This window comes from Triticum aestivum, chromosome 4A (genome assembly GCF_018294505.1).
Source record: "Triticum aestivum cultivar Chinese Spring chromosome 4A, IWGSC CS RefSeq v2.1, whole genome shotgun sequence".
NCBI lineage: Eukaryota > Viridiplantae > Streptophyta > Magnoliopsida > Poales > Poaceae > Triticum > Triticum aestivum.
In genome coordinates this window covers 646,731,802-646,743,060 of record NC_057803.1, presented here as the reverse complement: position 1 = coordinate 646,743,060, position 11,259 = coordinate 646,731,802, and the positions used below count along the sequence as shown (strand labels likewise).

The 11,259-nt window shown below is 48.5% G+C and overlaps 1 pseudogene; it reads left to right on the top strand.

Annotated features, from left to right (window-relative positions):
- Nucleotides 1-870: 870 nt before the first annotated feature.
- On the top strand, nucleotides 871-4,834 carry LOC123084180 (pentatricopeptide repeat-containing protein At1g11290, chloroplastic-like; annotated as a pseudogene).
- Nucleotides 4,835-11,259: the final 6,425 nt, after the last annotated feature.

The window sequence follows — 11,259 nt, the reverse complement described above, 5'->3', positions numbered from 1 at the left end:
ATTTGATCAAAATAGCGAATAATGTATGAGAATATACCCCAAATTAGTTGGTAGCTGACTTGGACAAAAAATAGTGAGATAAACATAATAAGTGGGTCAAAATCCTATTTGGACTGATTACAACATGGGCCAAATTCTATTTGGGCCGTTTACCACACATGTCATACTAAAATTAGTGGGCCAAAATTCTACTTCGGCCGATAAACATGTGGATGCCATGTTAGATCCATGTTGGCTGCCATGTCAGATGATGACATGGAATGTATGGTTAACGCCGTTATCTAACAATAATGTGTGACGGCCAAGAACCGTCATGGATCCATGACGGATCTGGCAATCTGTCAAGGAGTGCATGGTGGTCAAATTATGACGCGATATACATGACAAATTTACAATCCGTCACGGCTGCCCTATCATGACGATTATGGACACATGTGTGACAGTTTGAATATGTCATGAATTAACACATTTCTTGTAGTGCACTTTTGCCACCACCACCGAACATGCCACATCGCAGCTGACGTAAGCCACCCGCACCTCGCGAAGGCCATCGGCCGCACAGGCTTTGCCTGGCGATGCCGTTTGGCGGCTGCGAGGGGAGGTGGGTTTGACGCTGGCTGCGGCGAGCCGTCCGATCAAAACACGTGGATAAAAGGATGTTCGAAAGGATAAGGAAGCAGTCAACGCGCTCGTGCAGTCGGGTGAGCGCAAACTTTTTTCCAATCCGAAGAAAAATATAGCAACGCAGGAAAGATGCTGTGCTCGGCCTCGTCGCCGTCCCCTTCCGCCGCCGGCCAGTCGACCACCACGCGCGCCTGAGGTCCGTGGCCGGGCGCTCCAGCCTGCAGGGCGCGCTCGGCATTGGTCACCATGCTTTCCTCCAGGCCAGCGTGCGTGTTCGCTTCCGGCGCCGTCCTCCAAACCTTCACCTCGCTCAAGCACTGCGTGGCGCGCGCAGACCTCGCCACCGACCGCGCCGTGCATGGGAAGCTCACGGCGCAGGCCCTCGCCTCCACACCATTGGTGCCTGGCGAACATGCACGCCAAGCGCCTACGCGCGCAGGGTGTTCGACCTTATGCCCGTCCAGGGCCGCATCGCTCGGAACACGCTCGTGGCCGGATACACACTGAACGGGATCGCCGGGCCGCCCATTGAGATGGTTGCTTGGCTGGAGGAGGTGAACGGGCAGCGCCTGACTCTGTCAACCTCGTACATGTGTTTGCGGTCCGCGGTAGCTTCGACGAGCTCGTGAATGTATCCATGGTGATCCTTGACGTGTGATGCAAGTGCGGGGCGGTGGAGGTGGCGAGGGCAGTCTTTGATCGAATGCCGGTAACTCTGTGTCTTGGAGCGTCATAATCAACAGGTATGCTGAGAATGAGGATGCCACCGAGGCTCTGGCCCGTTTCAAGAGGATGGTGGGGAAGGGCGTGGATGTGATGGATGTGTCTGTCTTGGCAGCATTGCATGCTTGCGGGGAGGTTGGGTATCATGATGACGGGAGGCGTGTGCATGAGATAATTGTGAGGATTGGATTGGAGTCAGATGTTTGGGTGATGAACGCACTGATCACCATGTAGTCCAAGTGCAAGAGGACAGACCTTCCTGCCCAGGTGTTTGATGAGTTGCGCTACAAGACACGGATCTCCTATAATGCCATGATCCTCGGGTGCAAGCAGAATGGAATGTCAAATGGCGCAGTCCGGCTCTTTTCTAGGTTCACTCTGGAAAATGAGAAACGCGTCAGTATAGCTAGGAGTATCTTCAACTCAGCAAGGGAAAGACATGTTATGACATGGAATGCTATGATCCATGGTTGCGGCGCACATGGTTTTTGCAAGGTCGCAATTGAGCTGTTTTAAGAGTTGAAAAATTCTGGCAGAGTGCCCAACGAGACAAAATTCCTGTTTGATAAAAAAAAAGAGAGAAAATTCCTCTCGGTCCTCTCGGCATGCAGCCATGCTGGTTTTGTTAGTGAAAGACGGGCATATTTTACAAGCATGAAGTAGGAGTATGGGCTTGAGCCTAGAAGGCTGGAATGGAGCACTACGGTACCATGGTTGATTTTCTTGGCCGAGATGGGAAGCTAGATGAGCATGGTCTTTATGCAAAAGATGCCTATGGACCCTGGCATTAGTATTTATAGTGCATTGTTAGGCGCTTGCAAGCTGCACAAGAATGTGGAATTGGCAGAAGAAATCAGCGCAGAAGATCTTTCAGGTAGAGCCAGAAGAGGGTGTTTATCATGTCCTCCTAGCTAACATTTATGCAAATGCTTCAATTTGGAAGGGTGTTGCAAGGGTCAGAACTCCTATGGAGAAGGCCTCCAAAAGGCTCCTGATGGAGTATTGCGCAGCCCAAGAATGAGATTGATACCTTCTATTCCGGTGGAACAAATCACCAGCAGACAAAGGATATCACTAGGAGTTGGTCCTGCCTTGTCTTGTACTCCAAGCCTTCGCCGCCGCCGCCACGGCTTACCCCTGCTGCCGCGCTTCCCACCGCCGCGGCTGCACTCTTCCCTCGCCGCCGCCGCCACGACCCTTGCAGCCGCCGCACCCTACCCTCTAGCGCCGCCGCCGCCACGACCCTTGCAGCCGCCGCACCCTACCCTCTAGCGCCGCCGCCACCTCCCACCCTCGCCGCCACCTACACTAGCTGCCGCGGCGACCCTTCCCCCGCCACCACAAGCCGTCGCCGCACCCCCCGCAGCAGCCGCTTCCTAACCCTAGCCGCACCCTAACCCTAATCCCACCGGCATGTCTTCTGTCACCTCGTCCGGCTCCAACCCGTTCGCCGACGCCATCCCCCCCCCCCCCCCCCCCCCCGATGCCGCCGGCATCGTGCAATTCCATCATCGTAACATGGTATCAACCTAACTGATCAAAATCGTAGCGCCGCCGCCCCTTCCGCTCTGCGCCGTCTTCGGGGCGGTCAATCTCTATGATCGTCACCGGGGCCGTGCGGTCCGTACCGATGGTTCTTCCGCCGGTCGTGTTGACCGGCTACCCTAGAGTCTTTCACCGATCCTATGATCCGGGTTTTTTCTCTCTCGCCGATCAATTGAATGGTGTTCTTTTTGGTTCTCCGACCTAAAATCGGTTTCCGTCGCTTGCCGCCGTTCGTCATCTACAATGCATGTCTACTTCATCAACATCTTCGTCGACCCCGATGAGATCCGGTTGCCACATGACGCCTCGGCTTCGCCACGCGACCGGTACGCTAGTCCGGCTGCCTGCTCGTGCGCTGGGTGCGCTGGGCAGCTGGCTTGTCCGCGTCGGCCGCGACCACTCATCACCCGTCCCACGGGCGTGGTGCTGCTCGGGAACTCCTGCTGGCGCAGAGATGCATGTTGGCCTGTTGTGCTACTCCACAACAAGCTGCTCCTATACGTATCTCATGCGGACAGAGGTTGCATGTCCCGTTGTCTGACGCTAGCTGTTGGTTCTGATCAACTACACGTGGTGCACCAAATCCAATGAAGATCGTCATCGTCAAGTATACGCGCCGTTACACCGACTGAGCAACGGGGCTGCAGCTGAGTTGTCCCTTTAGACCGCAGCGTCAACGCCCATGGTTCTACCCGCGGCTGCACCGACCCGCATGCTGCCGCTGCGTCGCCGTTTCGGGCCGTAGTGCCGCGGCCCGTGGTCCACCGTCGTCCTGATACCGTCTGCTCCAGGCTGTCTTCGTGACTGCACCGACCCTCGTGCTGCTACCGCGTCACCGCATCGGGTCTTAGCGAGCATGACACGCGGTCTCTGCCGTCCCACCGTGGTTCTCCCTGCAGATGCACCGATCTGCACGCTGCCACTGTGTCGCCCTTTGGGCCGTAGTGCCGCGGCTCATGGTCCACCGACGCCCCGAGGCCGTCCGCTCAGGTCGTCTCCGTGGATGCACCGACCCTCCCGCTACTGTTGCGTTGTCCTGTCGGGTCGTAGTGAGCGTGGCACGCGGTCCCTACCTCCGCCCTGAGGTCTTCCACGCCGTCGCCCCGACCCGTGCGCTGCCGCTGCGTCGCTCCTTCAGGCTGTAGCGCCGCAGCACGCGGTCCACTTCGCCGTCCACGCGCGTCGATTTCTGTGTGGTATGCGCCGCGCCGCCTCCGTAGGTGCAGAAATGCCACCGTCCGTGCCGGTCTTTGTTATGCGGTCATGTACTTCCTTGCCTACTTCGAGCACCGTCGTCGCGCTTCTGACCTAGCCGCCACCACCTCCTTAGGCCGTCGCCACCGCTCTTGTTCCCTGTCCACGGCGACTACCTCGACACCGGCCTCCCCGACTCGACATCGACCACGACGTCTCTCGCACGGCTACCTCGATCACGGCTACACCACCCTACGCTCTCGGCTACCTCGAGAAAAACACAAAGGGATACCGCCTTGCTTGAGCAAACTTGTCGGTTTCCACTCCAGCCATGACTTCCCCGATGCATCGACCGTTACGACTGTGATGGGGTGTCCGTCGGTTTGCCTTCGGATTCTTCTCCAGTCTCACTGTGTGCGTTGCTATAGTTGTGACTGCAGGGGCATGTTGAGTATATGATTATTAGGATGTATAGAATAGACTAGGATTTGGTCATGTCTTGTCTTGTACTCCAAGTTGGCCATTGTACTCCTATATATATGCCCACGAGGCTCAAGCAATACATCCAACTATTCCATCAATTCCCCTATGTCCGTTCTAACAGTGAGGTTTACGTGTGCGATATTTGATGATAAAATATCTTCTAAATTCTAATGTGATGGTTCTTATAAATTATCTTCCGCGTCAAGTCCAGAACTTGATATTCTAATACTGTGATTACTTGTAAATTATTTTAGGACACAATTAGGAATTTAGTGAAAGGGCAGTTACAACAATGTAACTTCCTGAAGCTAAAAAAGGAAGGCTTTCATTTCGAGGGAAAAGAGTACACCTCCGGATGTATGGTTTCATCAATCGATGGGTATAAAAATATGCTTTGAGAACAAAAGTGGACTAAAAGAAAAATACATCTACAGGTTCATGGTTCTTTCCGTTCTTGAAATACATTAAATCTGTACACCTACAGTTTGAGAAGGACTAATAACACATATTTTCTTCAGTCTGCACTGCCATTTCACAACCTCTCACATATTTGTCACTCCTGCCTACTGGTTAAAAGCAATGTCAAAGCTAATACAGTAAGCTTTATGTAAAAAAAGGTTTCTTGACAACTCTCAGATATGTCTCCAATAAAAATGCTTCAAACAGTTCAGTTGATTTATAAGTAGAAATGCTAGCATATACTGAGTTTAAATAAAATCAAATATGAAGGTGGCAGGAAACGGTGTGTTTGACCTCTTATCCTAAAAATCAATGGCTTGAATGAAGCACGAGTACATTACGAAACCCCAAACCCTAAGCAACAAATGCTGAGAGATCTCGAGCAGACACAATTCAATACCATTTCAAACTCTGGGGCTTCCCAGAAACCACATTGTATGGACCACCACAACACTAAAACTAAATATAGGCGTGCTCATAGCCATCACGGGTATAGAGCGCCGCCAGGCAGGGGAGCGGCGTGCAGGCAGAGCACGGGAGAGCTGGGGATGAGGGGTTGGAGGAGGAGAAGATGCGGTGGCAGTGGCTCGTGCTGGATCTCCTTATCCACCGCCGCCGGCTGCTCTCCAAGACTCGCGTCGGCGATAGGATCCCATGGGGAGGCGCAGAAAGGTGGTGGCTTGGGCCAGAGAGAGGGAGGGCAGAGTAGCGATGGCGTCGGCTAGGGTTACCTCGGATCCAATCACTCTTTTCTCTTTACGCACGGACAAGCCACCCACATTGCGCCACGCAAGGGCAATAACATGGAATGACAAATTTTCCCTCGGTGGCCACCTAATTTTACAGGCGGTGGCACAGGCCCCACGCCTATTTAAACCGCATCGGTCGCGCTGTGCTCCAGAGTCAATGACAGTGGCGGACCACCCACTGTGCGACCCACCAGTCAGCGAGATAAAGAAAAAAAATAGAAGTAAGAAAGAAGCAGGACTATTCATTGGTTGTCACATCAGTTCTGATCCAACGGCTGGGATCGATCCATCAAGAAATCCAACGTCTAGAACTCTTTTGGAAGCGCAATCCGACGGCCCAGAATCCAAATGCCCGAGGAGGTTCAAGTTTTTGCACCTTTCTCATAATGGGATGTGAAACCTCCGTCCTGAAATAAAATGTGAGGTGAGACTGTTTTTTTTTTTTTTTACGAATAAGGTGAGACTGTATTCTTGACACCATAGGAAAATAAATGCTGATAAGAACTGTACGAAATATTTGTGTTGTTCATCCTTAAGGATGAAACATTTGGGCTCTGCTTGGTGCCCCTTGTGTTTCTTTGTTGGTGGCTGGATTCAGTTAGAGGCAGTTCAGTACTCACTGCTGCTGCTAGCTGTTGAATGAAGTCAACTTTGGACGGCCAACTCACCCGTCCTTTCATCTGCCCAATCTACAGGCAAGCAATTTGGATCAGGAATGGGAGGCCGAGACGAGACGAGACTCGCCGTGGAGGTCAATAAAGGGCTGGCCAGGCCACGGCTTGAAGTAACCGGAAGCCTGGAGCGCGGTGTCCTCGGCGACGTACGACATGACGAGCCCGATGGACGGGCCGCGCCTGTTCGCCCTGTCGACCTGCCACCGCACCCGGTCCATCCCGGGCAGCGCCGGCAGGGCCGTCAACGGGGAGCTAGTCAGCAAGCAGAGTAGCAGGACCAGCGGCACCATTTGGCGGCTCAGGCCGGGGAGCTCCATGGCCATGGCTAGTATGGACGGGGAGCAAGCAGGCTGGCAAGTAGCACACTTTCAAATTCAGTGTGAGGAGATCGGGTAGCTAGATCCGTGGACCACGATGATCTGTGAAGATGTCTCTGCCATGGATTGGGCACATTAAGGAAGACCATTTGATAATGTTATACCGTATTATCATCTGTGGGGCAGAGCTTTTGGAGCATCAACGTTGCAAAACAGAGGAGGATTACTATAGAAGCAAGTTGCATAGCTGTTAATTACATATACTCCCTCTGTAAAGAAATGTAAGGCCCTGTTTGATAGCTCTTTATTTTCGAAGTATTCTGGAAATACTACAGTTATTAGGATTACCATGGTTTTAATTACTTTGAGCTGTTTGACAATCACTAAAAACTATGCTATTAATACTACAGTTTTTCCAATACTATGGTATTTTCTCTGTTTTAAAAAAAGAGCCTCGGACCTTTTTTTTTAAAACCGAGCACGCGAAAAGAACGAGAGCTCATCGTTATCTTCGCTCGCTCCCAAGCCGCCGCCCTATTGTCTGTGGAGCTCGTCTTGATCGGGCAGCCATGGACAGATCAAGGAACGGCAGTACAAGTACAATGCACTGCGAACTGCCATGGTCGATGGGGCGGAGCAAGCTGGTAGACCTGTCTCTTTCCACGCCGATGGCAACGCGGATGAAGGCCAAGCTGTTTTAGTTCACGAGCAGCTTCGCCGTATGGTCCACTGCCTCCACGCGCAGCTCCTGATTATCCCAGACGCGAAAGAAAACCAAGCAGCTCCGGCAACGTGCAGCTCCGCCGTTGACCGCCTCCCCCTATTTGTTACTTCAGTAAGCGTAACAGCGAGATTGTGCATGGCGCGTTTAACTTGGCCATTCAGTTAGTGCATGATCGTACGTCGGTGCCGTGCATGGCAGTTCATCAGTTTGCAGATGTCTAGCTAGCTCAACGCACAATTCGAAACTGCTTCCAATGGCTCTTGCCAAACAGATCCACTGTATTCTAAATACTTCAAAATACTCTATTATGGCAAAACCGTGGTATTGTGTACCTACAGGCTAAATTATTGTAGTTTTCAATACTTTAGTTTTTTTAATACTTTGTTATCAAACGGGGCCTAAGAGTGTTTAGATCACTACTTAGTATTGATCTAAATGCTCTTATATTTCTTTATGAAGGAAGTACTTACTTAACTTGATTGCTTCGAGTGTAAAAAATATTGGTACAGACGTACCGTACCATTTTTTGTTTTGCTGCATTTACCAACTTAACTGGGACGGCTCCTTGTGCACCGGAGATGACAAAACATGTTTCAATTTAGACTCCATGAGACACGAGATGTGACGACGTGTCCGTATGTACGTATGTAAGTAGGGGTTTTTCAAAATGGCCCAACCCCAAGCTGTGAGGGGTTTTCTTGTAAGTGGCTTCAAGGCAGACTCTAATTGATTTATTTTTTTTGAACCCCCCCCCCCCCCATATTAATTAATTAATAATGTTATTAAAATCATTCATTACAAAATTCGTCACACAGGACGGAACACTATTAAGAAGAATCCCATCAGATTTATTTATAAAGCTAAATTTTGCAATTTCGTGTGCCACCTTATTGGCCTGCCGATTAATTTTCGCAATTTTAAAATTCTTGAGGATCGTCAATATACTCAAGGCTTCTTTTTTCAGATCAACGAGTGGAGACCTGTCAAGATTCTCATTTGCAAGGAAAGAACGGACAAAAGCACAATCAGTCTCCAAAATAATGGATTGGTGAAAAGTAATACCTATATAAAGGCCTGCCAGACAAGCACGTAGGTCAGCTTCGTTCACGCTGCAACGCTGACCCAGAAAGTCCCACGAAGAAATAATAACTTCACCAGATGAGTTCCTAACAACCACCCCCACACTGGCCGCACTAATACTCTCCACATAGCTGGCATCAACATTGATCTTGATATAATCATCTGGTGGAGGCTTCCATCCCATCTGTTCTTGTGATGTTGTGAAACCTGGTGTAGCACCTCCCACTTTCCCTTTACCTTTGTTACTAGTAACAACCTCAACAGAGTCGTGACCGGACCGAACGTAAAAGAAGACCAATAGTTTACCACAAAAATTGTAGATGCAGCAATTGATTCCTTCCCTTTCCCAAAAATTAAATCATTTCTTAGGTGCCATGCTCGCCAGAATAGAAACAAAACTTGCCCTCTCTGTTGCATGCTCAAAAGATCCAACAAAATCAATAGCCAATCTGGTCCCGAGAATTTGAACCACTCTTCATCAAGAATATTCCACGATTCTCTTAAGGCCAGTCGCAGTGCACGAGCCTTAGGACAAATAACTAGGGCATGAAACGTGATTTCCCCTTCTGCTCTACAAATAGAGCACATACTTGAAGTAATCTGATGGTGCTTAACTCTATTGGTCTGGACCGCCAAGCTATCGGTCGCGGCCCTACAAGCAAAAATCCTTATCTTCTGAGGGATATTAGCCTTCCAAATTAAATTCCAGAGTCTTCTTTCTCCGCATGGATCGCCACTAGATTGACCCAATTTATCTTGACTATCCTTCAACTTAAGTGCTAAATTGTACGCACTTTTAACGGAAAATATACCGTTATTCTCATAGTGCCACGCAATAAAATCCCCATCCCCATGAGCATGAATACGAATCTTAAGAACGTCCTCTGCATCATGGGGATAGAAAGATACTTGATCAAATTTTTGTCCCATGCCTTTCTCCCACTCAAGAACAAATCAGAGACCCACTTTAATCTATTATTATGCCTTTTAGCTGATATTTTAAGTCCAGTGTTCCTGGGTAACCAATAAGCATGAATTTCTATTAAGCAATAAAGCTCCCCAAATTCTTGACAAAAGGAAGTGTGAGGGGTACCGAGTTGGTGCGGATAAGGTCCATATGGAAGGAGATCACAGGAATCCCGGCTACGAACTGACTTGGTCACAACTCAGAGATCAATACATGATGCCTATATAAGGATGGCACCCTATCTCAGATGGGCTCACGGGCACTCAAGGATGGCACCATATCTTACTCATCCATTCTTTAAAATACTGTCTCCGATCCAAAATAAGTGTGGCTTTAGTCGAACAAATTCATATGTAAATAGGATTGCCGTGCACATAAGAGCATCTCCAATAGGCGCCCAAAAACTGCGCGACGCGTTAAAACCCGTCTTTTTTGGGCACCGGAGACGCTCGAGCAGATGCTGTAAAATATTGTGCGCGCAAAAAAATTAACGCACGTGTTAAAAGGCGCTATCGCACGCTGCAAATGTTGGGCGCCGGACCACGCGCGCTTCATAATTTGCACTGCGTGTTTTTTTGGGTGCGCGTGTTTGTGCATATGGAAAACCAATGTTGGCTGCGGCGCGCTTGCTACCGTGGCGTTGTAAAACTATTTTAGCACACAATATTTTTGCGCCTCTGTTAGAGATGCTCTAACAACGGAAACAATGAACCCAAACCTTGTTTCACACTATCAAAGACATTTATTTTGGGACCGTGGGAATAGTAAATATAACTAGGAGGCATGCATAGAGAAATTAACTAATATGTTGATGTTGTTTTCGACACACGGAAAGTGCAGTCATATACTCATGTTCTCCCTACCATGGAGAGCACTCTTGTATTGATGGTTGTATTGCAAACCTTACAGGTCATGTTGTTATACACTTTCATTTTCAGATTCCTTGGTTTGATGGGTGAGGACTAGTTTTCTCTTTTATTGTTTTGCACCAAAAGTACTTGCTTTGTGAAGTTTCGGTAAAATCTTGATTACTATGATTTGCGGACGGTTCATTTGTGCTTATTTGTACAACCTGTATTACATAGGCCTTTGGCCAGTGGATCTTATATTTTATTCCTCTTGAATAAAATCACTAAGCTAGTGACTCAATCTCTCTTTACCATGGAATGCAAACTTCATTTCTTCTTAGGACGAAAGTAGACTGGATTCAAGCCAATGTTTGACTCGATCGGAACATTTGAGCAAAGAACATGAGAAAGAAATACTTACTACTTCTAGTCATCAAAGATGGAACATGAATGTCAAACCTTTCATGTGGGAATTGTTTAAAATGCATTACATGCATATATTGGTCAATAGAGAGAGAACAAAATGAATTGGCTCACTAAAATTTACAACGACGATGATAAGTTTGGACCAAGTTGAATAAAAAGACCTATCATTGATTAATGCACACAAAATTTACAAAACGTGAACGATAAGTATGGACGAACGATAAATAAATTTTATTTTTCCGTCTTATAAGTCTCATTTTTATTGTTTCCCACCATATGTTTAGATTTCAAGGTGCATGAAATCGCGACATGCAAGGACTAAAAGAAAATTCACCAATGCATTTAAAAGTTTTTGATCATTTATTGATCACACATGCATGCATTGTAATTAATGCATTAGTAAACACATCTTTGTGAGAAAAACAAGCATATTAATTGAGGATTTT